The sequence below is a fragment of the Coturnix japonica genome, chromosome 12 (genome assembly GCF_054131305.1).
Source record: "Coturnix japonica strain WE chromosome 12, WE-NBRP24, whole genome shotgun sequence".
NCBI classification, from domain to species: Eukaryota; Metazoa; Chordata; class Aves; order Galliformes; family Phasianidae; genus Coturnix; species Coturnix japonica.
Genome location: NC_140674.1, coordinates 16,161,631 through 16,188,597, shown reverse-complemented (window position 1 = coordinate 16,188,597; position 26,967 = coordinate 16,161,631). Strand labels below are relative to the sequence as shown.

The 26,967-nt window shown below is 38.8% G+C and overlaps 1 long non-coding RNA gene across 1 annotated transcript in view; it reads left to right on the top strand.

Annotated features, from left to right (window-relative positions):
- Positions 1-3,412: 3,412 nt before the first annotated feature.
- LOC107318136 (uncharacterized) overlaps positions 3,413-26,967 on the top strand; it is a 185,974-nt gene continuing 162,419 nt past the window's right edge. The window contains exon 1 of the long non-coding RNA XR_014933288.1: positions 3,413-3,504. This is a non-coding gene — a long non-coding RNA (uncharacterized LOC107318136). The remainder of the gene's footprint in view (positions 3,505-26,967) is intronic.

Genomic DNA, 26,967 nt, shown 5'->3' with positions numbered 1-26,967 from the left:
AGGGGAGCTTCACATCCATGCTTTATTTTGGGTACTCTCAGTTCAAAACTGCCTCTAGCTTAGCCCTGTGGGCCAAAGGCCTGCAAGCAATATAATGAATTAGATGTTAGCAATGGAATTAGGTGTGCCTGTGAGCACTTACTTCCAGTTCAATTTCTTGTGAAGGAAGTCCAGTTTCTGTGCTCTGAGATCACTAGGATAAGAACTGAAGCGCTACAAATGAGGATATTAGGAGTTTTGTTTCAAAAGTTCACTCTTGATCTTAATTGCTAATGTAGACACAGCCACAGCAGAATTTAAGCTAGAAAGAAGAGATAATGCACTCACAGTTGAGGTTCTCCTGCCAAGCTTTTTTCCATGCAAATACTGAAAACAGTATGCTTAGTTATGTTATAATGGCACCAAGAAGTGTCCAAGTAATAACAGACCACTTTGTTCTGGACACTGAAAATGTAGCTAGAGAGTTTCTGCCCCCAAAGGCTTTTCAGTTTAAGTTGGAGAGGTCAAAGAGGCTGATTTGATGGAACAAGGTGAGGATTTATAACTCTCCAGCCTTGAAAATTACCTTCTCCACAGCTTTGGTACCTTTAGTTCAGGTCTGTACTAGTGGGTTTAAATGAAAGATGAATAAAAGGTCAGCAGCAGAGCTCTACCTCAAGTCTCTTAGGTTTCAGTTTTGTGAACTAGCTACCACAGTGCAGTGGAAAAATTTGCTTGTGCTTTTGTCATCCTTGTGCTATATTTTTCTTAGAATTTGTTTTATTACTTTACATCTGTAAATATAAGCCCAGAACTGGTGTAGATCAGTGCTTTTAGTAGTTGCCATGTTCTTTAGCAAGTAATGGATGTATACTGAGATTTGTGACTCTGTGCACACGTGTGGGTAGATGACCATGTCATCTTCTGCGTGCACAGCAGAAAAGTAAACAGCAGCAAATCAGAAGGGAAGTAATGAACAAACAGTGTAAGAGTTGCCAAGCGTGATGCTGTTGGATTGTGCTGCACAAGGGACCCAAGGGTCCAGAGCCACTCCTTGTTGTATGTGGTGCTCACAAGGTGAGCAATGGCCACCAAGGTTCTGGTGGAAGTTAAAAGTGTTTTTTATTTATCAGAAAAGGAGGCTTAAAGCTGAAAGTTAGACCTTGTGTTCTCTAGAAACATCTGGTTTAAAAGGTTCGAATTGTCTGTGCAGGGAAGTGGAGTGGTCAGGGTGTACCTGGAGGGGAAAAACAGCTCTTCAGATGGTCAAGATTAAGCTAGTAGATTAGTTTCTTAGATCAGTATTTCTTTGTGCGTGCTGAAGAACATCAGCATAAGTAATCCTGTTGTCATTGCTGAGAAACTGCCACTTTCCTAGTTGGATATTTTGGTTATGAATACTACAGTGTTGCTGTTGGTTGGGGATTGGTGGGCACAATTGCGGTTGTTCTGTCTCTGCGTAAGGTATTGGATTACTCCATTTATTTGTGTGTTTTGTTAACAGAAGTTGTTTGTAACCAAATGCACAAGCAGATTCACAATATTCCCTAATTACCCCCCTCTTTAAAGTCAGCAGTGTAATGAAAACAGCAGAAGCTGTTTAAACTTCCCTACCAAAACATAAGCCAAATATAGATCTATTCTTCGAATTAGTTAAATGTTCGGTTTTAATAGGCCCCTTGGTTGCTCTTCCTGAAAGGCACTTGCTCTGTGCAGCCTGAAGTGTGTTCTGTGGTGGTCTGTAATTTCTGAAAGTACACATTAGTGGGAAATAACAGTGAGAGGCTGCCAGAAGACCTATTGGCTGCACGCGTTGTCTTGTTTCACATAAGAAGACTTTTCCCCACACTTATTTTCCAAATGCATTTTGTGTTTATAATGGGAATGCATTCCTGTGTTATTTGATTTAAGAAATTAATGGTATACATTTGCTGGTTACGAATACTTGAGTTAGAAAAGACCTATTTTGCACCGCCAGGACTGAGCGCTCAGGTTTCCTTCAGTGGGACCTGGCATCTCTGTACTTTTGTAACATAGTGTATACTTTAAGTTTAGGGCTTTTCTTTCTACTCTGCTTATATCTATGGGAACAACTGGACTTTGAAGCTTTCCCTGGAAAACTGGATAGCCAGCCCCTCTTTTAAAATAAAGTCTGAAGCTGTTATTTTTACTGGTTGTGGCTGTAGAACATCAGCCATTCAGACACTGCGATAAAATGGAACAGCTTACCCAAACTCAGCAGCTTAGATCAGGGTTCTTGTACACAAAGGGTATGTGGGTTTCCCGCCTTAAAGAATTTTTATTTGGGGTCGAGCTATTACGGGATAATACAACAAATGAGATGAAACGTTTTGCAGCATAACTGTGAGGGTTTCTTCCCTCCCATGCTGAGTAATTTTCATTTGCAAATGGCAGTGGCATTCTTCAGGCTATAAGATATTGAAGAATACAATATGTGAAAAGCAAAATCAGCCCTTGGGTGCATGCAGATGGCCATGCTCTAGTAAGCTCCAGTCTGTCTTATTTGTTACCTCATAATACTGAGACCTTATATAGGAAGGACCACACAGAGGCTCCTTCCCCGCTATGGTGTTTCTCTGGCTGTCAGTCAGCAGCACAGGGATTTCCTCAGACATGGTGAATATCTTAGAATTATGAAATAGTACAAATTGCTTATGTTGCTGTAATGCCTAGAAATCCTAGCTGTGAACTGCAGTTTGCAGAGTGCTGTGTAATCAAGAAACAAAGAAGCTGTTCTCATTGTTATATCTTTTGAGCTCACCATAAAATAAAATTGGTGTAGTGTTATAGCAGCAGATACAGACCTAGATTGTCATTTTGCAAGCCGTGACCTGTAAATTTAACTATCTTCAGGGATTAGCCCTGCAGCTTTCCCGTTTGCTTGTGGTGGAAGTGATGGCCCGGGTGTTGTGTGTGGGAGGGGTGCACTCATCCCATGGGTCTGATCCTGCAGGAAAGCCATGGGGGCCACTGGCAATACTTCCTCTGCTTGACTAGTTCCAAATGTGAAACCGTTAGCTTGATGTGGGTATGCATTTGTAGCAGGTGTAGCAAAGTGATGTGAAAACTTACAGCATACTCGAAAAAGCAGATAAGGAAAAAAGGGGATCTTCAGCATTTTGCTGCGGAAGGACCAATGTTTACATTTCAAAATGCATTTAAATGATTTATGAAAATGGAAAAAAAAATCAATTTTAAGGTGATAACTTGTATATTTACAGTGTACAACAAAACATTACCGTCAGACTCTTAGCAAGAAATCAGTGAAACAATGAGCTTTTTTTCCTGTTATCTTTAAAAAGCAATAATTAAAATAGCTGTAAATATTTCCATCCTAGGAATATTTTCTCATACTGCCCCTTCCTTGCACTTGAATTGTGTTGACTGAATTGAACTTTTTTTTTCTTCCCCTCAGCAGAAAATGAACTTCTCGCTTGCCTGACCTTATCTCACCTGCTTCCCATTTTATCCTCCTATGGATGCAACTTTCCCTGCAGGAGAAAGGTAGGAAATATGTTTTTTTCAAGCAGCAGATTGTCATTGTATAATGCCATGTGATAAAAATGGAAATTTGAATTGATTTTCTTATTAGTAATCCAAGAGCTAAAAGGTTAAAAAGATGACTATTTAAAAACAAAACAAATAACAGCAAACCTCAAACCCCCACATTTTAAGTGGGAGAGAGTTATAATGAATTGTACCCTTAAATATACATATATATGCACACACACACACACACACATATATATATAGTTTTTCTGTGAAGAAGCTAAACTGTTTTAGACTCTAATTATATTTGTCCATGGAAATGGTAGTCAAATCAGAAAATCTTCACTATTGTTCCTCTTGCTGTGATTTAAATAGATATTACACTGAGTCACAGAACTCACTGACCATTGCACAATGCTGAAAACGATTAAAGTACGTCAGTACCTTTCAAAAATCACCTGCATGATTTTCAGCGAATGAGGCCTTTTGTGAGGGATGAGGACTGGGGCATTTATGCTGTGATGTGATTATTCAGAGTACTGTGACCATAAAGCTATGGAGATGGCAGTGACCTTTTAACCTTGATAAAATAAGTAACAGACCATCTTAGCTTCAAGCTATCTGTTGTTCAGTTTATATGTATTGCAGTAAAATACACAGAAGAAGTCTGCAAAAAATAAATGTATGTTTTTTGATCAAGATGCATTTTGGGAGCATTGGTTAGCATTACCTATCTGTATGCTTGCAGTATAAGAGCAGAACAAACTATGCTGGGAACACAGGCCTTTGCATTCTGGTGAGTTTCTCCTTTAGAATCTGCAAACAACTCCCTCTGATGGAGGTGCTTGAATTTCTTCAAAGGGTTCATAGTTCCATGCTTCAATTTTTCCTGTTTCCTTTATTGTTTATTTATATATTTATATTTATACATATTCTCTCATGTAGAGGCTTTGCAAATAAGATCAGGAGAGGCAGTTTTGCTGTGGAAGATACTTCTTTGTCTTGAAAGAAAAATATACTTTCATTCAACAAACTCATAACTTCTTTCTGTGTAACCTTGCAAAGACGTGAATATTTAATTTCATTCACACGTTCAGCCCACGGGAGTCCTTAAAACTGCTGCCACGTAGAGACAGGGACACTGGGTAGCATGGGAGACGTTATCTGATTTAAGGTTTAGAATACGGATGGTCAGTTTTGATTCTGGAGGTGGTTTCGTCTGTCAGGTTGTCAGCCGTGTGTGTGTGGCATTTGTGCAGTTTGGTAGTGATGAAAGTCTGTGGTGCGAATATAAAAAAGCTGAGGCTTAATATATAATTCAGGACTTGTGAACATTTCTTATTTGCTTGCTTTTGTAATCTGAGTTCACAGCTGAACAGAGTGACATAATATGGGAAAAATGAGGTATTTTGCTTAAAGAAATAAAAAAAAAAGGGAAAAACAGCAATAAGGCGCTGAGGGGAGAGAAGACGTCTCTACGAATGCAACAGACATAAAAGAAAGTGAAGGAAAGTTAAAAATTACCATAGGGCAGGCAGGACACCTGCTAAAGAACCTTCTGCTGCCTCTCACAGCTGGAAGGAAAAATGAAAGAGATGCAAACAACTGTTCTGGGAGCATGAAATCAGCCTTTTGTCTTTCCCCCCCTGCACGCCCCCCCCCTCCCGACCCCCTCCCCCCCTTTCTGAACAGTTACAGTATGCAAAATTTAGGGGAATCTCAAAGTATGCGAAGGAAAAAAATTCAGCAGGCTCTGCATATAAAAAGCTTAGGCATGGAAGTGTGCCTCTTTGAAAACAGGAGCATGTTTGGGAGCTTCCCGGTGCATTGAAGAAAGTGGTAATTAATGCATAGTGAATGACTTCGAATGAAGGTTGAATAGGGGCATAACAATGGGAAGTTTTTTGTTGTTTTTCCTTTTTTTTCCCCCTAGGTTAAAGTGTTGAAAAAGGAAAGCTGTTAAAAGATGGCTACTGTGAAGCTACAACTTCAATCCTTGTCTTCTCTGACTTTGCTTTATAGACTGTGGTGGGTTTTGTTTTGTGCGGGTCTCCAAATACAATGAAGTTAATTTGCACCAATTTCATTTTGTGTATGCTTTGGGGTTTTTGTTGTTGGTTTTTTTTTGTTTTGTTTTTGGGGTGGTTTTTTTTAAGGTTTTTTCCTTTCTTTTTCTTTTTTTATTCTTTCTTTCTTTTTTTCTTTCTTTTTTTTTTTTTTTGGCCAGGCTTGGTTCTTTGATGGTGCTTTTGAGCAAATGGTTTGCCCAAAGTTCAGATGATGTTAGCTCCATCCTCTTTTTCATTTACAACATCAAGGGGATTACAGAGAATAACTTTGTTGCCCAACATCAAGGCTGTATCTTCAGGCTACTAGAAAGGTAGTTCTCAGAAAGTGTGTCTTCTAATATTTTAGAACCTCCACAGGCTTCAGATAAAACAAGTATTAAATACAAAAAGCTCACAAGGATCCCAAGGAAGGTTAAACTCACACAACCTCCTTCATGTTGAACACCTGAAATGTATTTTTTAGACTGTTGGAGTGTTATCATAGTGGAGACAGCAGTGAAGTCTTATATAACTGAAGACAGAAAGAATAAAAAACAGCACCTTGTTTAAAGACAGGCAGTTTTTAATGGAACATGAGCTAAATATAATCTACTCTTGCCATTGAAAAGGGAATTTGAAAACTGAGCAAGTCATTTTGGAGGGGTCTTGGGGGCTGGTTTTTATTGGATCATAAGCCAGTGTATCTGCAGCTTTGTCATGCGTGATCCAAGAACAAAATTTATGAGCTTGAGGACTGAAGGTTCAGGATATTTTGGAGAAATGAAGCTAGGGAAGGTAACATGCTCAAAATAATTTCCATGTGTTTCTGTCACTTGGAGTTCTGGGCTTGAGTATGTTTAACATGGCACCTCAATCCTTTATCATGTAAATCTTAATTACTTCGAAGGATGATATGAAGTTAAAAACACCCTATGAAACTCCCGAAGTACTCTGCTTTCTGTTTTCCCAGAAGCAAATAAAGAAATGTTAGTATTTGCTGTATATAGTTTAGTAGAATGTGTGCTCTTTCTTCTCAGAACATCCGTTAGTACACTTTTGAGAGGAAGGTGAGACATGCTGGTGAGCACAACTGAAAACTGATCTGCTTTTGCTGCTTCCATAGAGCTGTTATCTGCCCTGGGCAAGTCTCTTACCCTCTTCTGCTTAACTGCAGCAGGTGTTTTATTGCCCTCTGCTCCTTAATGTTTGTAAATGATTGTGAACTCTCACATTCTAGAATAGCTCTCTAAAATGGCTGTTGTCAATATTATGGTAAAAGTGGTGTTGATTCAGGCAGATTTTTATACTTTTCCTTATGTATAAATAGAAACCAGTATCTCTGGCACTCGAAATACTTACATTCCAGCTATTTTTGTTGCACTGAAAATGCCACTGTTAATTATCCGTTGGCAGATAGATGCATCTTCTGAACTGCATGAAATTCCAGTTAGCATCTGCGTTGTAATATGACTTTTGCAGTGTGTGGTATGGACAGCTTTCTCAACGTGTCTGCATATATTTGCAGGGATCTGTTGGCCCATCAGGGAGACCAACAGTAGTAGCAGTGTGGAGAATGAGACGTGTTAGACTTTTTATCTCTTCTGTGCCTTTTTGGTAGACAGTTTTATTCAAACAGATAAAACAGGGCAAATCTGTTACTGGAGGAGCAGGTGAAAGGAGCCTGATGTGCTGTTACCTGAGATGAGATGGCTGCGCTACTGCATCCATCATCCCATTGGATATGACAACAGCTTTGCATCCTGGTAATCAGTTGTTATAATCAGCAGTGAGAACAGGTTTGGGTATGTTATGCACTATGTGTGGGATGTATGGTTTTTTTAAAGGTCTTTTATTTCAAAAATCTGTGAGCTGAAATCATATAAAATGAAAGCTAGATTACTAGGTCCTACAGGTAGGAGATGAGGGCTGCACTGGACTTGGCTACTGAGCACTTTTGAATCTGTCCCCTTGTTAGTCTTGAGAAGACTTTAGTGATTTGTTTGTGCTAATTTTGTTGTTCCTCTCACTTATTATGAATGTAGTAAGAGCAACATGAATCATGAGCAAGAACCTGTGAACTTTTAAAGTTGCAAAGTAAATAATACAGTCTGATTTTATATGCTCATGCGTGTGTATGTGCAACATGTGCTCCGCTATGGGGTAAAGAAAAAAATATCAGGGTCAGAAAATGTCAGGAAAAGATGTAATGTAAGAACTCCCTCTTCTGTAAAAACTGCCAGCATATAAAATGTGCTGTAGCACCAGCCATTGTGACCCAGAAATAAAATGTTTCCTGTGAATTAGAAGGAGACAGAGTTGGATTAACTGGATGACATTTCCCCATCTGTTTTTTATTTATTGTTGCCCTTTTCCTTTCACTGTAATTAGTGCATAGAAGTAACAATAGGCATATACTGCACTCTGAGCTACAAGGATGTACCAACATTTTGAGCACTTTCCATTATTTTTTTTCCCAGTGACACTTCTAAAACTCCCAGCATCTTAACTCTGCTGAAACCTATTATTTCTGTGAACTGAAGAGGCAATTTAAGGAACCTTTTCTGTTTGCAAACAATTTTCAAATATAACCTCACTATTTCTGAACTTTTCCCAAGGGCCTCATAAAATTGATAATTGTCCACTTTCCTCTAAGTGACTTGAAAAACTGGAGGTCTTACAATTTGAAATTCTGATCTGGATTTCAGGGTGCCCACCACCAACACTGCTGCTCCACAGTGCTTAGGTGCTCAAAGCCAGAATCCCTCTCTTTGGAAAAAGGGGAGCTGTTTGGAAATGATAACCCCATCCAGGGCTTCAGAGAACTCATTTCTTCTCTGGACTTTCTTCTGTCTTTAATGTAGGGGTACTGATGCACATAAATATTGAAGGTGACAGCTTGGTAGTAAATAAGATAGCTGAGATGGCAGACAGGCCCCAAAGACAAAAAAGGAAATAAAAATCTTCAGAGCAAAAACTCTAAGCCTGAAACTATTTATCCTTGAGAAAAGAGCCAGTAAGGAAAACCACTAGAACCTTGGGCAAACTTTATATGCAGCAAGAAGGGGATGAATGTGATAGCATCTCCGCAAAAACATAAGAGCCTGAGTAGTCTGGCTGAAAATTGGAGGTTCGTAAAAAGCAAAGCTAAGTTGGATAGTCCAAAATCCATGATTCTAAAGGCAAGAAAAAAACTAAAAGCCTTCTCTGGCTCAGTGTTGAAGTGAAAGCAGAGATTAGAAATAAAAAGGCAATTTATAAGAGATAGAAAAAGGGACAGTAACAGCAATTGATATAGTCCAGAAGTTATACAGTGTGGAAAGTTGATAAAAGCTACTAAAACTTCTGAGATAAATCCATGTGAAAAGGCAGCACAAAAATTTTAAAGTCTTTTTTTTTTTTTTTTTCTTTCTAATGAAGACCAATACAGTGGAATAGCTCCGTTACTGGATAGAGATGAGAAAAAACCAAGTCTGTTATGATAATACACACAAAAGCTTTGAATTTGTGTTCTGCAGTTGATTGAAAAAGTGCCCCAAATGTGGTGTATTGGTGGGGTTGTAGAAGTCGGGAAGAGTGTAAACACTGTCAGCATTCAAAAAGAGCAAGCAGAATTACAGTGGTAAAAATGAGCTGATTCACCTGTTATCCATCTTGGGCAAAATAATGGATTTGGTAATACAAATGAATAGGTTGTATTGTTCTCTTTCTTTCTGAATACCAAGCAAAAATTATTAGGTATTGCTTCTAATGTTTCTTCATCATTAAGACTTCTCGGCTATTTCCTCCTACTTGTGAATCTTACACTGTGGTCAACATGGGAGTAATTAAATATATATTCAAATTCAGTGCCATAGAAAGAAGAAAAGTATTTATAAAAACATACATAATGAACCAAAACTGATTTTTTGGTCTCTATGCCAAATATTGGTCGGGATGGTGCTTGGCTGGTACAAATAGTTTGGGGTTCAGCACCCTCCAAAGATACTGACAACTAGATTGAGAATCCACTGTTTTCAAGACGAAATACAATGTCAGGCTGAGATAGCCCTCAAGACTTTAATCTATAAAGTAAAGTGAAAACCAATTAGATTAAAACATATATAATATGTATGCATTATGTAATATATATATTTATTAAGTCTGTTTCATCTCTGGTTGCTGTGTCTGCTTCTGTGGTAACTGTACAAAATGTAATGAACTATGCTGCCTAGGAAGCTGTTCTTGGACACTGCTCCTGTGCTATTATTCAAATACTGAAGTATGATGTTCTGTGCTGTGCTAAAATACTGTTTGTGTGGCTTTTAACAAAATGCTCATCCAACTGGTCCCATTCACAGTCTGAAAGTGGCATAGGCTGTGGACTATTCCCAGTAAGCAGCGTGGATGTGGTCCTCCTGTCTTAGACAGATCATGCTGTACATATGGGATGTCCCTTGTCATCCTTGGGATAGATGAGAAGGATACCCAATGGGTGCTTGAACACAAAGCCATACCTTTCATGGCGGTGCACAAAGGAAAACAGCAGATCAATGGAAAAAGGTAGAGCTGTTCCTTGGTAGAAGCTGAAAAAGTGGGTTTTAGGAAACAGTTCTTCACTAGAGAGTGATTAGGTACTGGAACAGACACCTTGGGGAAATGATCATAGCACCAAGCCTGTCAGAACTGGAGAAATGGACAATGCTCTCTGACACTGAGTTTGAATTTTGGGTGGTCTTGTGTGGGGCCAGGAGTTGGACTTGGTCATCCTTGTGGGTCCTTTCTAACTCAGGCTATTCTGTGATCCTAATGGTCTAAGGTTCCATTTAAGCCTGAAGCTTTAGCAAATAGATGAGATCAAATGGTGTGTCCCAGTTGGTGTGCTCTGATCCTGCTAGCCGCACACCTCCAAAAAAATGTGATGAAATGATTGAGATCTGACTTATGCTCTGTCACAGTACCATTCCAGCCTGGGGGACTAACTGAGCAAGGCAGCAGGATTTGTCTGCCAGTGAAGTGAAGTTCATTTTTCTGTCACATCAGTGCTGTGTTCTGTATCTCAAGGTGCATTTGTCTGACTTCTTTGCTATCTTTTCAGAACATCGCAGTTTCTAGTTTTGGTTTAGAATTTATTTTACACTGCATGCACACTGAAAAGCATTGCCAAGATGGAAATCTAGTGGGTAAGCAGCCATATACAGCTACATCTAGAACACGCATATTATACAAACATTACACAAACAAATACTAGGAAAAGTTGTGGTGTGGCCAAAGGTAGATAGATGCCCATAGCAGGCTCTGGAAACAGGCTTGTTGTATCATAGATGTCTCACATTGCTTCACAATGATGACAGTAAATGTGTGATGAAGACTGCACAAGTTTTGGAAGCAACTTTCAAATACTTCACATTTTGTATAATGAGGAAGAATACCATATGCCTTTTAGATCTTATTTGCTAACAGAAGGAAGATGATGGCTAGAAAAACATTGAAGACCTGGATGTTCTAGAGTGAGCAGACACATCTCAAAGTGAGGGGAGTTGCATCAACTGATTTGCAAGGTTTGCAAGAGTACACTGGATGCAAATAATGATCGTGGCTATATGTATCTGAGGGAGCAATCCTGGACTAACTATTGTATGCATCCCACTAATCTCTTGTGGTTCCCCATCTTTTTTTTCCCACTCCCCCATATCCCTCTTATGAGTGCTGGAAGGCTTATATGAAAGTTCAAGGTTTAGGAAATATCAAAGAAAGGGTAATGAAATTTCCGCAGTCAGCCCCAGGCTTCTTATGGGCTCAAGAAGCAGAACTTTGAATAAGACTTTTTAATTAGGTGTTTATAGAGAATTGTGTTTGTTTTGGTTTTGTTTTTTTTTTTTTTCTCTGCTGGATTGGAGCAGAGTCTTTGCTTTTCCAGGCCTGAATGGAAATTCAGGTGGAATGAAAGGAAATAGTCAAGTCCAAATATTTAATGTTAAAATGTATGGATATACTATTTGTTCTAGGAACGTGTGAAAGTGAGAGAACATCTCTACAGTAAATAAACCACACTTTGCCCATCCCTTTTGGCAATGGGATGAAATACAGACCCATTGTCAGCAGGAATGCCTTTCAGGACAAACAATAGGTCATTGGATACCTACTGAGCGCTTTAACAAGTGTGTCAACTGGCATCAAGTGATCAAGCCTAAGTCCATATTCTGGGATGCAGGTATTTGTTTGGCGTAGTGCTGATAGCATAAGAGGTTGGAATATGTGGTGAGAATGAGGGATACCCTCAAAAGTGTGTTTCCTGTTACTACCGGGAAATGTCGCCATCTGAATATATTGTACATTGGCTGGGATAAATTAAGAAAAGAACCCCTTTAGGAGTGATTTTAAACTGAAGGCAGAAGTGAGTGAAGCCACACCTAGTGCAGCAAGCTAGTTTAGTCGTTCCTTTTTGTTTATTTTTTGCATATCCTCTTGAGAGCTAGTTCTTCTGGCTGCTCAAACACAAATCTGCTGGGCAACTGCCTTTTTTTTTCTTGCCATAAAGTTAAAATTAGCATTTTGACTGAATAAACAGCAACTTTTCAACATCTGGGAAAAGAAAAATAAAAAACGGAGCACCTTTTATCAGTTACTTCTTCCATTGTAGTGACCTTGTGTTCTCCCTTCACCCCCCCCCCCCCCAGCTTCTTTTGCTACCTTTTAAAGTCTTAAATTTGGAGCTAAATTCAGCCCCGATGTAAAACTGCACTGTTTTTATAAAGCTTCTGTTGCTTTTTGCTTTGATCCTGGAAGACTCACTTTTCAAAGGTGGATATGACACAGTTTCTCTTCTTTAAGGAGCTGACATATATATTTCTTTTCCCTGATACATATCGTGGGAGCAAGGCAAGCACAAAATTGTCCTCAAAAGACATTTCAACAGTCAGAAAGTCTTTCTTTTGTAAAATTATCACAACTAATATTTTACTTGATGGTTGCTTCCGGAAAAGTCTGTGGGAGGAAATTTGCTTTGTACTTTGGACCATTCTCAGGATACTCAATTCTAGTATTAAAGCAATTCTAGTATTAAACGCTGGCCCGATAGTGAACTCATGTAGCGTCAGCAGAATATCCTCAGCTCTTCTTAAGGAATGAAGCTGTAGAATTTCAAGACGTGGCAGAAGTTTGCCTAAAATGGTATTTCGGAACTGACCACCCAAACAGCTAAAAATTTCAGCTCTGTTGACTTATGGTGGGCCTTTCCTTTTTACTGTCATATGTTAAGCTCATGCTACATCTTAAGGCAGATGAGGGTAGTATCCATACAAATAGGTCTCGAACCAAGTTTAGATGCAAAAATGCTATTGAATTCTCAGAGAGACTCCAAGGTAAACAGTGGCTGACTTCTACTCACAGCTTTAGAGGTGCTAGAAGTGGTGGTGGGAGGTTGCATGAGTGTAAGAACTGTTAATATATCGTTTAGATATATTAACTTTCTCTCAGAAATTTAGAATGAAGTTAGAATGAAGGTAGATTGTAATATTAATTTTTCTACTTGTTAATTGCCTTACCTACAAATCAGCATGTCATTCAGCAAAGACAGACGGAAGTGGAAAAACAAACCAAGTTATGAGCAGGAAGGTATTGGCAGGACTGCTTTCAGTAAAAATATTCCTTTAATGAAATGCCATGGAGAGTAGTTGGTTAAGAGAACAAAGTCAAGCTTGTGGCGGAGCTGTCAGTAATTTGAGAGGCTGCACATCACTAAAGCAGAATCTTGTGGAAGGGGTAATTGCAGCAAGTGTCAATCTTAAATATATATATATATATATATATAAAGACATTGTGACCAAATGCCACTGTCATGTTCTGTGAGGTATCACAGTTCAAGAAATAGCCCTGAAGCATTGTGGTGTGTCAGTTATCTGGACGCTTTCGTTGGGAAATGCTAAAATTCCCAGGAGATCCAAAAGATCTTGCCAAAAGTTCACCTTCTTGTAATACTGTTTGATAAAGATCTAGTAGAGATGAGGGCCATGCCAGGCCAGATACTGCTGGTGTTTCTGGATTATGGATTATATTGCTAGCAGTGAGATAGTAAAGGAGTAGAGCAAAGCTCTCAAAGCTTAAATTAGTCTTTTATTTATTTATTTATTTATTTTTGTCTAATATCCCTGAACAAAGTGGGGTGCATTGCATAAATTAATGATGTGTTATGGGAGTTGACTTCTGCTGCTGACTGATTAATGGAAACTTTTAGCTTGGCTTATGTGAAATTCATTTTCAAGCTCATAGAGGGAGCGATTCAACTATGCTATCACAGTCATGGACTTCAGTGCCATAACTGCTCTTTATAAAAGTGATCTTTTGACATTTTGGGGGTTACTCAGTTTAACAGTACCAAATTCTAGGGTGCTTTGGGGCATGGAAAAAATACAGGGCAAGAAACAGCTGGAAAATATTTGTAATTCCTACGTGCTCATTGTTAATAAATTTTATTTTCTTCTTTAAAATGAGAAATGTACCGTGTATAATTTAGTTAGCATGCAGAAAATACTGATGAAATATTTATGAAATAAGTACAAATTCTTAACCTCTGTATAATGACAAATATGCCTAAAGATGAAGCTGCATTACATATTCAAGTACTCAGTGTACTTTTTATTATTTTACTTTTTTTTTTGCCTGCTGACATATCTTCAAAGTAGGGAGAAAGTGTTGAAAATAGAAAGCATTAATATTGTTGACAAGTAAACAAAAAGGAAGATTATGTCTATGCAGCTCAGAAAATGGTCGTGAATGCAGCCTGAAAGTTGTAGTGTAGATACAGTAGAAATGTATGTTTTGTATACAGAAAGCTTAAAAAACAAGAGTGACCTTTTCAGGTACCATTATGATGTTTTTAATAATAGCACAGTATTAAGGTCCACTACAAGATGAAGAATTATTATAGGTAAGAATTTCTCTTGCCTGATATAGTAAGGTTGTAATGAGAGCTTCTGTCACAGAACCATAGAATTGTTCAGGTTGGAAAAGACCTTAAAATCATTGAGTCCAACCACAACCTGACAATACCACACTAACAACACTTTGCTAAACCATTTCTCTGGGCACCACATCCAAAAGGTGTCAAAGGAACTTTATCAGTCCCAGAGAACGTTTTAAAAATGAAATGTAGCAGAAGTAATGGAATTTTGAATATTTCTCTAAACTTTCTTCCAGTATTTGTTCTGAGAGAACATGTTTTAATAAACGTATCAGACAGAACTGGGGAATATGCCAGAAGTCCAAACAGAGTCCTGAGGGCTTCCGAAAAACCTGCTGAATTTTGTCTTCACAAAAGTAGAGTTCTCCCAATGAAAATGCTGTATTTTAGCTGACATATGTCAGATTCTAGGATATTAAAGCCAATAAAAAACATGTACAAAAAACCCAAACCACCTGACATCATTGAAAGCAAGGATATGAGTTTTTTGGCCATGTAGATTATGTTTGAGCTCAAGGGTTACAGTACTTAGGCAGTTTCCAGACTCTTCTGCTTTGGATGCTATTTTAGACTTGTTTCCTATTTCCTATTGCATCATTTCCACACACTGAGTGATCCAGTTTATATGCTCTATGGTCCTGTTTGGATTGTGATGCCTAATTTTCAAATTGCTATCCTAGATGTTTGAATGTTGTTGTTTTATGTTGGCACAACTGAGTAAGCTGCGAATGTTTAAAAAGCAGATTGAATAATTAAATACCAACTTATTGGATGCTTAGAAAACTGTTATCGTTTATAAATGGTCATACCAGCTGGAAGGGGGAAGCAAATTATTGGGCAAGAAAAGGCCTGTCAGGGAGAGTAATGAGTTAGGAACTGGATAAACAGAAGGCAAGTGATGAAAACAGTAACTGGTAAGATTCTTGGCAAGAAATGAGCAGTGAGCTGCAGAAAACAGTTCACACGATGGGATGGACCGATTGCTCAAGTTTCTGTGACTGTGCGGCCTGTCAACCTACATATCCTCCAAATCCAGGAAGACCAGAGAAAATAGAAAGAATTTTCTTCTGCTGTCTTCATATGCATTTTCAAAGGAGTGATTTTTTTAAAATAACATTTAAATAGTAAGTAAATGTTATTTGATAATCATCTGTCACTTCATCTGAAGAGTAAAAAATGCTTCATGCTTGAGCTGTTGGTGTGTCATCACTTTTTCAGATGATATCAAGTATAAATAAATTATATTACTTACAATAAGATGCAGTTTTTGTTTTGCTGCAAAAGATTAAAATGAAAATCAGTGATGTTGCTTGAAGAATAAAGATGTGGGATTCGTCTTAGAACCTTACCATAGAGGCAGAATGGTAAAGCAATCAGGTATTTACCTAGTATAAAAATATACTGTGATTTGTTTTGAGAGCAATAGTGGTGAATTAAAGGAATGTTCTTACCTTTAGGATAATGTTTTCATGGTAGTGGTATGCTTTTTGCTCAGTATTTTGCTTACTAGGGCTGAAGTAGTGGTTGTATTGTCAGGAGCAGCAGCTTCTTGTAGAGTATTTATTATTATTTTTGAAGTCAGTTGGTCTCCACCTCAACACCCTGCACTTGCAATATTTGCACTGTCAATTGTGTGGCTTTGGAGTATTTTCAGTCAGGTTGAAACCAACTCTGAATCTCACCACTGTGTTGATTTAAGGGAAATTACATCATCTATTGTTGCGTAAATGATTGAGCTGCAATTGTTCTCCAGGAGGCAAAATAATCCAAGGGATTGATTATTGTGTATCAGTCATAGTCACAGCGTACTGGAAAATATCTTTCCCTTAACTGAATTATTTTTAAAAGTAGCTTCCTAATGTCAAAACAAAGCAATTAAAATGTTTTGTCCTGGTGCCGTGGTGATTGCAGTAGGTAAAACTTCTCCAGGTTAGCAGGGCTTATTGGTGAATCTGGAGTTTCCTGGATATTGTTCCTGTTTGTAGATGTTCTTGGGGTGAGCAAAAGAAAGAAATGAGGAAATAAAAAGTCAGCATGGAAGTGAATCTAAGATTGTGATGTTTTTTTGGGTTGAAGACATTTGGTCCCTTCATTGGCCCCAGAGGAGGTGACTGTATTTACATTGTTCCTAGCAGTCAGTTGTCCATATTGCTCTTGAAGCCCTATTGTAGTAGAGAATCTGCAGTGCTCAGATGATCGAGGACAGCTTTTTGCTACTCTTACCACTGGGGTATGTTCCCCGGTGTTTAGCTTACCTCACTGGTGCAGCTGCTGCCACAGGCATCTGCTCTGGGTGCCCTGGCATGGACAACAGATCCTGGGCTGCAGCAACAGCAAGTGCACTTGAAGACAGTCTTCTCTATCCTTACCCTCTTTTGAAAAGCAACCTCAGTTCTAGCAACCTCAGTTCTACCTTCCTGTGTTTTGTAGACTTTGGATTACATGGTGGGACTTTGAAATATACCCGTATTCATCTTTACCTTGGTTTTGTTCATTAAATTTGAGAAATAAGAAAAAAATCATGCTCTTTTTTGCTATGTTAACCACAGTGATGCAGTCTCTTGGAATGTTTTCTTTGGAAACCACAGCTACTGCAGAATTGTGCAATCCAGCTGTCTGGCATGACCTGTGGGGAAAGGCAATGCAAGAATGTCCCATCAGAGTATCGCTGTGAAAGTTCTTCATGCATGGGCAGCTGCAGTGTCTCTTCCTCTTGCTTTTTAGTTTGTAATCAGAGGAACAATAGGAGCCTGCCAGTGGCTTTAAGCACAGTCGTTTGGATACTTTGATAAGCGCATATCTGCTTTGGCTAAGTAACAGCTACATCCTTTGCACTAAATCCCAGTGACATCGAGAGGAGGTGAGTTCAGTGGCAGCAGAGCTGAGGCCCCTAGCTCTGCATGTATAATTAGGGAGCAGTTGTAATTATGCTGTATTGTAGCTACAGTGGAGCATCCACGCTGAGCCCTCAGCGGGGCACATGCAAGCACAGGGTGGGCAGTAGTCTGCTCTGAAGGTCCTGAGCTCTGCCAGGTGGCCCTACAGCGTGAATTCTGAATGATGAATATGTTAGCAATAAATAAAGCCATCTCAAAACCAAAGCAGCCTGAAAGTCCTCCATACGAAGGTCATTTAAAAGCTTTGGAAACATGATATTTACATATTTACACCTTTACTACTTGAGTTATTTACTCAATATTATGTTGACATATAAGATTGTACAATGCAGTACCTCCTGGCAAAGTAACCACTTTCTGAGGTTGCTGGTTAGCTAAATGCCATTGGGAGATGGCATTAATAGTTTTCTTCAATTTTTCAATGAAATTCTTCAATTTTTCACCAAAGTTACATTGCATGAACTTTCTATGCCATTTTTCCCTGCAATGACCAGTTCTGGAGATACCAAAGAAATCAGAAAATTAAATGAAGGGCTAACATTTGAGTAATGATAATTGCATCCCCATTCAACAATATGGGGTACACCATTCAGTGGCATATTTTTCTCTTGGAATTGTCGCCTACTGAATTGTTTACTTGTAGAAAGCTGGCTGCATTACTGCTGCTAAGTCCATTTTAACAGCACAGCACTAAATGGTGATCTGACAGATTTTAGGAAACTTTAACTTCTGTAAGTCATCTTTATGTCACTGCAAAGCCAAATAAGCTGAAGTGTTTCTATGATGTGAAGTTTGGGATGAGGAGATGTTAAAGGCAGTCAGCAGTTCCATTTTATGGCCTCTGTTTGAGAGAAATTAACTAGTTTGTCAGAGAGCTGCTGTGGTCAGTTTCGCCAAACTGAGTTCTAGGTAACCCAGGGAGACTTCCCAGAAAGTTGAGTGTTTCTTTGTTCCAAGATATTACGAAAGGGAATCAGCAAGGGCCTCTGGCTAGAAAGCATGAGCTGACCTGCAGCATTGGAGTGCAGGAGGTCAGCCATTTGATGTGGGATATATCTTCAGGCCATTCGAATAGCTTCATAGCTGGGTCTCAAAATGTGACTTCCTGCAGTTGTGACCCATGGACCTTTCAAGTACAGTGGAAGTCTTGACAGATCAGTCATGCAGCTTCCAGGACTCTCCAACTTCATTTGCTTCTCAGCTGGTTTTCTAGTGGTGGAAACATTAAGACAATTGTCCAACGTTTTTCTTCTCCTGTGAAGTGCATTTTATTAAAATATATACTTTGTAAAAATGCAATAAAGCAGCTCAAACTTTTTCAAGGCTAGACAATACTTTGAAAAATGGTTCCAAATCTCTGGCCTCGATATATGAATACTAATTGTATCTTATCTACTGTCAGTTATTGAAATCCCAACCAGTAGGAAAGCTAATCTGACATCTCCATTCACATACACCTTCTTTTGAGCCTCTTTACAATTCAGTCAGTGTTATCAATGATTAAATATCCCAGTCCCTACAGTTTTAACCTTCTTTTTTTTTTCTCCCCCCCAATCCCTTCACTTTCCTTTTTGGTTGTTACTTTCAGTTCGCAAACGGCTCATTTCTGAGTAAAGACATTGTGAAATTCACTTAAAATGTCTGTTTGAAGATTTTATTTAAAAAAAATCTCTACGGACAGACTCTGTCCTTCATTACAACAATAGAAATCCTCATTGTCTTCAATAGTATCACTCCAAATTTGCACGAAGTTTAAAACTAGAACTAAAAGATAGAAAATACATTTGAATGTGCGACCCATCAACTGAGAACAGCACAGGTGTTTGTTTTCACTGTGGCTCATTTTGCTCACAGCAAAGATGTAATTATTGAGACCGTTAGGAAGCAGCATGCAACCCTTGGAGAGATCAAAGCAGATGGACCCGTGTTATTGAAATTACAATTTGACCCTATTAGTACAGCAACAGTTAAATCTTTATGCAGTTTATTTGCATTTTCCAGAGTTTACATTTCTGTGGTTTTGGGCAAGTTATCACTGAATGAATAGTTCTTCTCCAATGTCACTTTTAGTTTTCAGCTTCGAGGAAATCTTAAAACAAGTGCAAAGCCAAATTGTCCAAGGCTTTTTTCACTTTATATTCAAATCACAAATCTGGGCAAGTGGATGCCAGTATGATTAAAAGAATTGCTGCTGTCCTTGGACCTTTGACCAATTGGTGTTACTTTGCAGCGCTGAATGCTACGAGCTATATATTATCTGTGTAAGTGATTTTGTTGGCTTTTTGCGCAGTGCTGGTTTATTTACTTACTTTAAAGCACCCCTATTTTTATAATATGGCAGTAAAGAGAGGAATTAAGTCGAGCAGAGAAATTACAGCTGAGACCTTATAAAGGAACAGATACTTGACTGCTGTATAGGAAAGCAAGGTTTTCTGTTTCTTTGTGATGACTCACTGTATGTCAGATAATGGAATCCTATTAGTGCCAGCAGAGGAGTACTAAGAAGGTCTGAGTGTTTTATTGGAGAAATGGAAAAATGAGGGCATAGAAAGCAAACAAACAAGAAGAAGAAGAAAAAAAAAAGGAATAACAACTTGTGAGAAATACTAGATGAGGCCTCTGTTAATTAAATTTAGCAGTGAAGATGAGGGCTGGCAAAATGTTGAATTTGGGCTTTGTCTGCAGTGTGTCTCTAGTCTGCTTGGAACAGGGAAGAATTCCATTGCTTACAATCAACCTTACAGCAATCTTGCTCATCTACAGGGGGTTTGTTTGTTTGTTTGTTTGTTTTAGTATTTTCACTTCTTAATATGAAAGCATCAAAGTTTGAGCTTCATCCCAGGGCTTTAGGAGCCAAGTCAAAGGAATTTTCTTAGTCTTCCATCAGCTACAACTCTGCCCTTTTTCCATGGGATTTCACTTCTGTCTGCATGGGACATGGGCAGGATTTTTGTCTGTATAAGCACTGCACACCTGGTGTTATCAGCTGTGAGTTTTTCCTCTGAGTTTAGAGAGATTCTTAGTGTTTCTTTTCATGATTCCAGGTGCTATGACTTTTGTTAATGTGGCATTATGAGTTTTCATTAAATGGAAGTAGTAATTTTTTTATCTTAGTGCTTTTCAAGTAGACATAATCCTTAAGGAACTGAACCCAAAGATGCCACAGGATTTTCTTGTGAGCTGTAAGAAAATGGTGTGTCTTTTGATTGACTTAGGACAGGATAATTAAATATCAAGACAAATATTTCTTTATAAAAGAATCAACTGAGTGTCAAAAGCAGTGGCTGGTGTAAGAGTTGTAGATCCGTGTAGCCATAGCAGTTGAGTGCATGGGATCTAAATTCAGGATACTGAGAACAGGATCCAAATTTGCATTTTGGTTTCTGATACGCATGTACGTTATTAAACTGCAGTTTTCCACGTCTATTTGCATTTTGCAAGTCTAGGAAATACACTTGAGGACAGGCTTGAGCAGCCAGACCTACAGTCAGGCTTCTTACCGTAGTAGAGGAGACGAATGCACTCTGCTCTTTCTTATCTATTTTTTTCCCCCTGCTTTTTCCCCTCCATCCGTAGTGGTATGTTTTTTTCTCTGTTAAAATATAATGATCGCTGCCACAGATTACAGGGCAGGACTCAGAGAAATGATTTTAAGCATCCCAAGATAATAAGGAAAAAAGAAATTTCTTTAAGAACAAGTAACAATTTACAACATTTTGTAGAAACTTGTGATTTGAAAATTGCTGATCACTGATAAACATGAAAATTAGGATTTTTTTTTTCCCCTCCAGATGTCGAGGAATTTTGCATTTACTTATTACTTGACACATGTTCAGAAGTGTGCAATTCAGACACTGGCTCGAGACATCACTGGAAGCAGATCCAAGTTGTCATGTTTCATTATAGCTATTGAACTATTGCAAGCATGCTATTATGCGGTAATGAAAGGGGTCTTCTCCTGCTCTTTTCAACTTGCAAATCTAGGAGAGATACCATATGTCATTAGTCTTTGGCACAGATTCTGGGGAAAGGAGTTCTCAGAAGGGCTTAAATACGTCTGTGAGACCTTTTCCATTGGAAGAAATGAAGGAAATGCATTTTGGTCCAGCTGAACCTGAATCTTATACTAAAGCATTTAATGGGTACAAATCATTTAAAATATAACCTCAGTCACAATTTGCTTTTTGGAGAATGATACAGGTTAAGTTTGTGCTGACCTTTGAGGATAGGGTTTGGCTGTATGTGGATCTGTGGAAAGAGAAATGTCAGTGCTGCTGGTATCCTGCTGGTTCCCTGCTGAACACTTCTGGGTTGGGGGGTACTGGACCATGGGAAACACCTGGACAAGATCTCAGCCAGAAATTAGGCTCTGAATCATATGCTTGGCTGGTGCTTTTTTCATCATTGCTGTACGTGGAAACAAATTGTGCTTGTGAAAGTAGTATGTAAATCACTGTGGAATTAAGTTTGGTGTCTGGGACTGAGGTCTGACCTAGCTGCCTTTCTTTAGCCTTGCTGGCATTTCTGTGCATGCTTCAACTTGCCAGGGTAATAACGTCTACAGTGACGCTCTGTACAGCCATGACTCAAGCATTTAAATCTGATCTTCTTGAGAAGTCATTTACACAGCTCTGTTTCAAAAATCCATATGGCATTTATTTAATTGGTAAAGTATGCACAGAAAAGCAGATTCCTTGTTAAGGATGCATTTGTTCTTCCTCTGTTCTGTTTGGTTCTCTGTCATGAAATTGAATTTTGCAGGATCCCTTCACTAACTTATGATATAGCAACATGTTACTGTTGGTAGGACGTAGGATGGTATGATAATCTCTATTCATGGTTTTGGGTGAAGGCAGAAGTAGCTTTGAAGTCTTTCAGTGCCTCCTCTCACCTGCTAATGTCCCGAGATACCTACTTACCTACCTACAAAAGTGATAACTTTCTGAATGCACTGGGTGGGTTCTGCTGAGTGGGGATGCATCCTGAGGAAGCATCCTGTGATTTCAGTCATCTGAAACCCAGCCAGTCCAGATGGGGCTTGGAAAAGTACCAAAGCTGCACTGCAATCTTAACTAATAGTGTGATAATGAGGGATGATTCTGTGGCCACGACCAATGAAATTTTACGCTGAACTTGCTAGAAACACTGCTTTTATTACTGCTGGTCTGCAATTTCAGAAATGGGCAAATGCTAAGTTCTTGATTCAGACTCTATTATTAAAAGACATAAAATTGCTGGTTTACGGCCTTTTTGGGTTTCTTGTTTTTTGGATTTTTTTTTTTTTTTTTTTTTTGTTTTTTGTTTATCTCTGAAAACAAGAAGTGAAGCCTCAACAGAAGGCAGTAATAGACTGGTGTTCTCTGCAGGAGTCTATTTTTGAGTCTTTGAGAATCAGTAGAAGAGAGCTTTTGGATGAGGTCCTTGACATGGGACCTGCCCTTTGGTGCCAGACTAAAAGCTCATCTTCCCTGATACTGCTTTCCCTGAGGAAGACTGGCTAGTAATGGATTCTTAGTGAAGGCAGTGATTGAAAAAGTTCCTGAGATGCAGGTTGCCTCTGATCCAGCAGGTGTGTTAATACTAGATAATCATTTTTTACCACATTATTATTATTTTTTTTTTAATCATTGTTGGAGCCAATTTGTGTCTTAGCTTCTAGAACATACTATAGCACTGACTTTCACAAAGCATTGAACATATGGGCTTGTTTAAGAGAGGCCTTTGTGGGTTCCAGAATTGTAAGAAAAAATGAGGGTCAGATGCATGAACAGGGATGGAATTGACTTCAATAAGGGGAATAGACACTGTAAGAATAGCAACATTATTTTGGCCTATGTTGCCAATTGTAACATGAAGGAATATTAAACTGTGAGTTACAGTATTTGCAAGACAAAGATGAAATTCGTTAGTTGGCTGTGGTAGCACGGGATGGTCCAGGACCATTGTGCATCCTTGTACTTCTTAGCAACTTTCTTAGATTAAAAATAAAAGAAAAAGGAAATAGAGTAGAAGTAGGCAATTCAGCCTTGCTAGTAACATTTAGTTTAATGTGTCATTTAAGTGTCTGTTTCCTGATATTATTTTCAACAACATTGGAGAATTCTGTGCTGTAGTACTATATCATGGGGATTTGTTTGACTCATGTGTTAGAATAAGAGGGAGTGCCTGTATTTGTATTAGCCGCAGCAGGATTGTGAACTATTATCTTACTTTGTTATCTGAGCTAGGAGTGTACAAGGAAGTTTCTTCTACTAATGGTTGAGCTGCTCTTCAGATAAAGCCCTCCACAGGATCCCTGTAGCCCTAATTAATCAGCTGTTAAAACAGTAGATGATAGACAGACTTGCTTTAAGTTCGAATTGCCTGCAATCAGAGATAACAGGTGAGTCCCATTTGGCAGCGAGATATGAAAGTAGGAGAGTGATCTGTTATCAAAATGAATATGGCACTCAAGTCAAAATTGAAGTTTGCAGAAAGAACCAGCAGAATAAAACAAAGGGGAATCTTTTTTTTTTACTTGGAGGGATCAAAATGCCTTTACTTTGGTGAGTATTTTAGACAGCTCTGAATCCATTTTCTTAATGTTTGCACTAAGAGCACCCGTTATCAAGACAAATTTATGCTTCCGGTGACTGTTTGCTACTCCAGTAATACTGCTGAAATTATTGGCAGAGGATGCTAATGGCTTTAGCAATTAGTGCTCCCACAGTGCATGCTGGTGGGCAGCACACCCAAGCAGCATGCAGGTTGCATGTGTGTGGTTCACATTAGGAACTTAACGTGCGTCTTTATGGGTCACTGCCTTAACCATCAGGCTGTGAAGTAATTTCTGTACTCACTCTGTGGTTAATAGATGATGCAGAATAGTGCAGTAGCGTGGGGGGAATGTTGTCCCAGTAGTTGGATGGCTTGCCTGAGTGTTACAGCAGGACATAGAATCATGGCTCGGGACAAGGCTTCAGTCCCTGTGCTATTGGAGCCACAGAGAATGACCTGTTTCTCTTCTCACATTCAGCATTAAAAGTCAAACTGATTGGTTGGATGGCAGCAAACGTTTTGGGTGATAGGTACCTGATCTGTTTTAAAATGTGTTTCTATTGTTGACTCTTTTACATCATGCCAACCATCAGAGAAATCTCAGGACTGTTGTTGCTGTCGGTTGCTGTCTGAGTAGTCATAAAATTGTTCTCTCAATCTAGATTCCAATTATATTTTAAATTCTTTGGATATAACAAGAAGGAAGATTCCAGCTTCAAAGGCAGAGAGCCTGAAAGGTGGTATCTCTCTCTATGAGCCATCATACTCCTTTTGTACCTTTTGGGGAATTTCTGATAGTCCTGGGTTTCCAGGATCAGGCACAAGTGTTCCAAAAGTTCCCCTATGACAGAGATACTTTTCTTTGGCTCCTCTGTATGTAGCTGTAAATATTCTGTTGACCCCATTGTTTATTCTCAAGATGAATGCATATCAGTCCTAGTAGTCTGGAAGCATGTTTCTCTAGGCTAACCCTTCCTTCCTCCTTGACTCTCTTTTATAAGCTCAAAATCCATAAATCCCTTACTGTATAGGAGGTTATATAGGTTTCCAGTATCACATGTGCATATCACTGCTTTCAGCTCTGAGTGTAAAATTTGTTTTTAATTTTATTATCACAGGCAAGCCCTGTAGCCCTGTCCATCTCTGCATCCTTTCATTCTGCTTTTGTGATGGTTCTCATAAAATACCTCATTGTGGCACTCCAGTATTTTAGATGTTATTTTTGACAATCGAGTTTTACCTTCCACTAATTTTTCATTTAAGAAATGGTAAGGAAGAATAAATTTCAACTTTGTTTTCCTTTTGATCCCTCTGTGTTCAGTGCTCTGTACTTATTCAGGTCTTCATTTTGCTCTGTCCTTGGGTTTACTTCCGAGAACCCAGCATCCTGGTGGTCACTCCTTTTGATATAGTCTGTTCACTCTGTTTCAAGGTGCTGCTTGGCCCCTCATGTAACTGTGCTGTTCTTGTAGTGCTTCTCTCCAGGTTGGCTGCTTCCTGCATGTATTGCCTACCATCTGGTGGGTAATAATACAAAAGTAGTTAATGTTTCTAAGATCAAACTCTTTGTGTTTCCTTTTATTTTATTTTATTTTATTTTTTCCCAGAAAGCTCTTTACAGAGCATTGCAATTTATCTACTGCTGCTATAGCGGCCACGTGTACACAGACCAGATCAGTGAAATAGACAACTTCTTTCCCAGTAGCAATTCAAATTCTATATTGATTGCTACTAAAGGAGCCCACAGCTGCTCAGGGCCAGATCAGCAGGGCATGTACCCATTTAGCAGATTTTCTCACCAGTCCAATGTGCGCTGCTCCCAGATATTACTGACTAGATTTTCAACAACTCTCTTTTTCTAGGGATCCCTTTGGAAGTGGAACAGTGACTGTTCAAAAGTCAGCATGTCTTCATTAAGGTGCAACAAAGGACATAAGGTGTGCAGATCACACTTCTGTGAACCCACAGATGTGTGACTGATGTGATGTCCCTACTCCCATCAAACCTTTGGTGCAGATTTTTTTATAATTATGGGTTAAATAAATAAATCTTTCTTCCAGGTACTCATGTTTTACCTCCATTTTAGTTATAAAACATAGAATGAAGTAGTGACACTTGGAATTGTAACGTTCCTCTTTATATATTTAACCATTAACCAGACACGTGTGCACACGTGTACATGTGCGTGCACATACACGCACAAGCTGCATTAAAGACACATTAAAAGAAACACTTCCAGCACAGGGATTTAGCTGTGTGAATCCCATTAACATTAATGGGAATTGTTCCCCCAAATCCCCATGTATCTCGTTAAAATATACCTATTAGTGACAGGCTGAAGCCTACAAAACCCAGCAGTTTCCAAGTTAAAACTGAAACTTCATCATTAACCTATCCCATTGTGCCTAGGTAATGCAACACCCTTTAACTTCTCAAATTCAAAGGTATCTTTTCTCCATTGAACTTAAAACAAATCTTGTCTTGTTAATACAATAGGTTCTGCTATAGTTAGCCCACTCAGTAACTCTTGATCATGTTAGAAATGTTTTCCCTCTCCCTCAATGGATACCATCTATAAAGAGGCAGTGTTTCCAAAATATCTTTGAAACCTTTAAGAGAAATTGATAGCAATATATAAATGGACTAATGCGTTCTTTAATTACAGATCAAAGCATTGAATTATGACATGGTAAACTAAGAGGTACTGGGTTATTGTTCTTGAGATTTTTTTAAATAAAGATTCAGATTGACACCCAAATCACTCAAGGAGTGGATACCCAAAGGAGTCAGATACACAAAGAAAACTTTATTTACAGCAGCTATTTACAGCTGTGCTGATGGGGAAAAAAAAAAAAAGATTTTAGAATGAACACCCCAAATTCTAGCTGGTATAGTTGTATGCATTTTGGACATCACAAGGTTGTATTTGTGAGTGATGGCAAAGGTCCCTGTTGTGATGGTGTAGTACAGCAGAGAGATGACCAAGCTGAGGGTGGTAAATGAGCTGGCTCAGCTATGAGCTGCCTTTTCATAGTGCTATGTCTGAGTTACTGGAGAG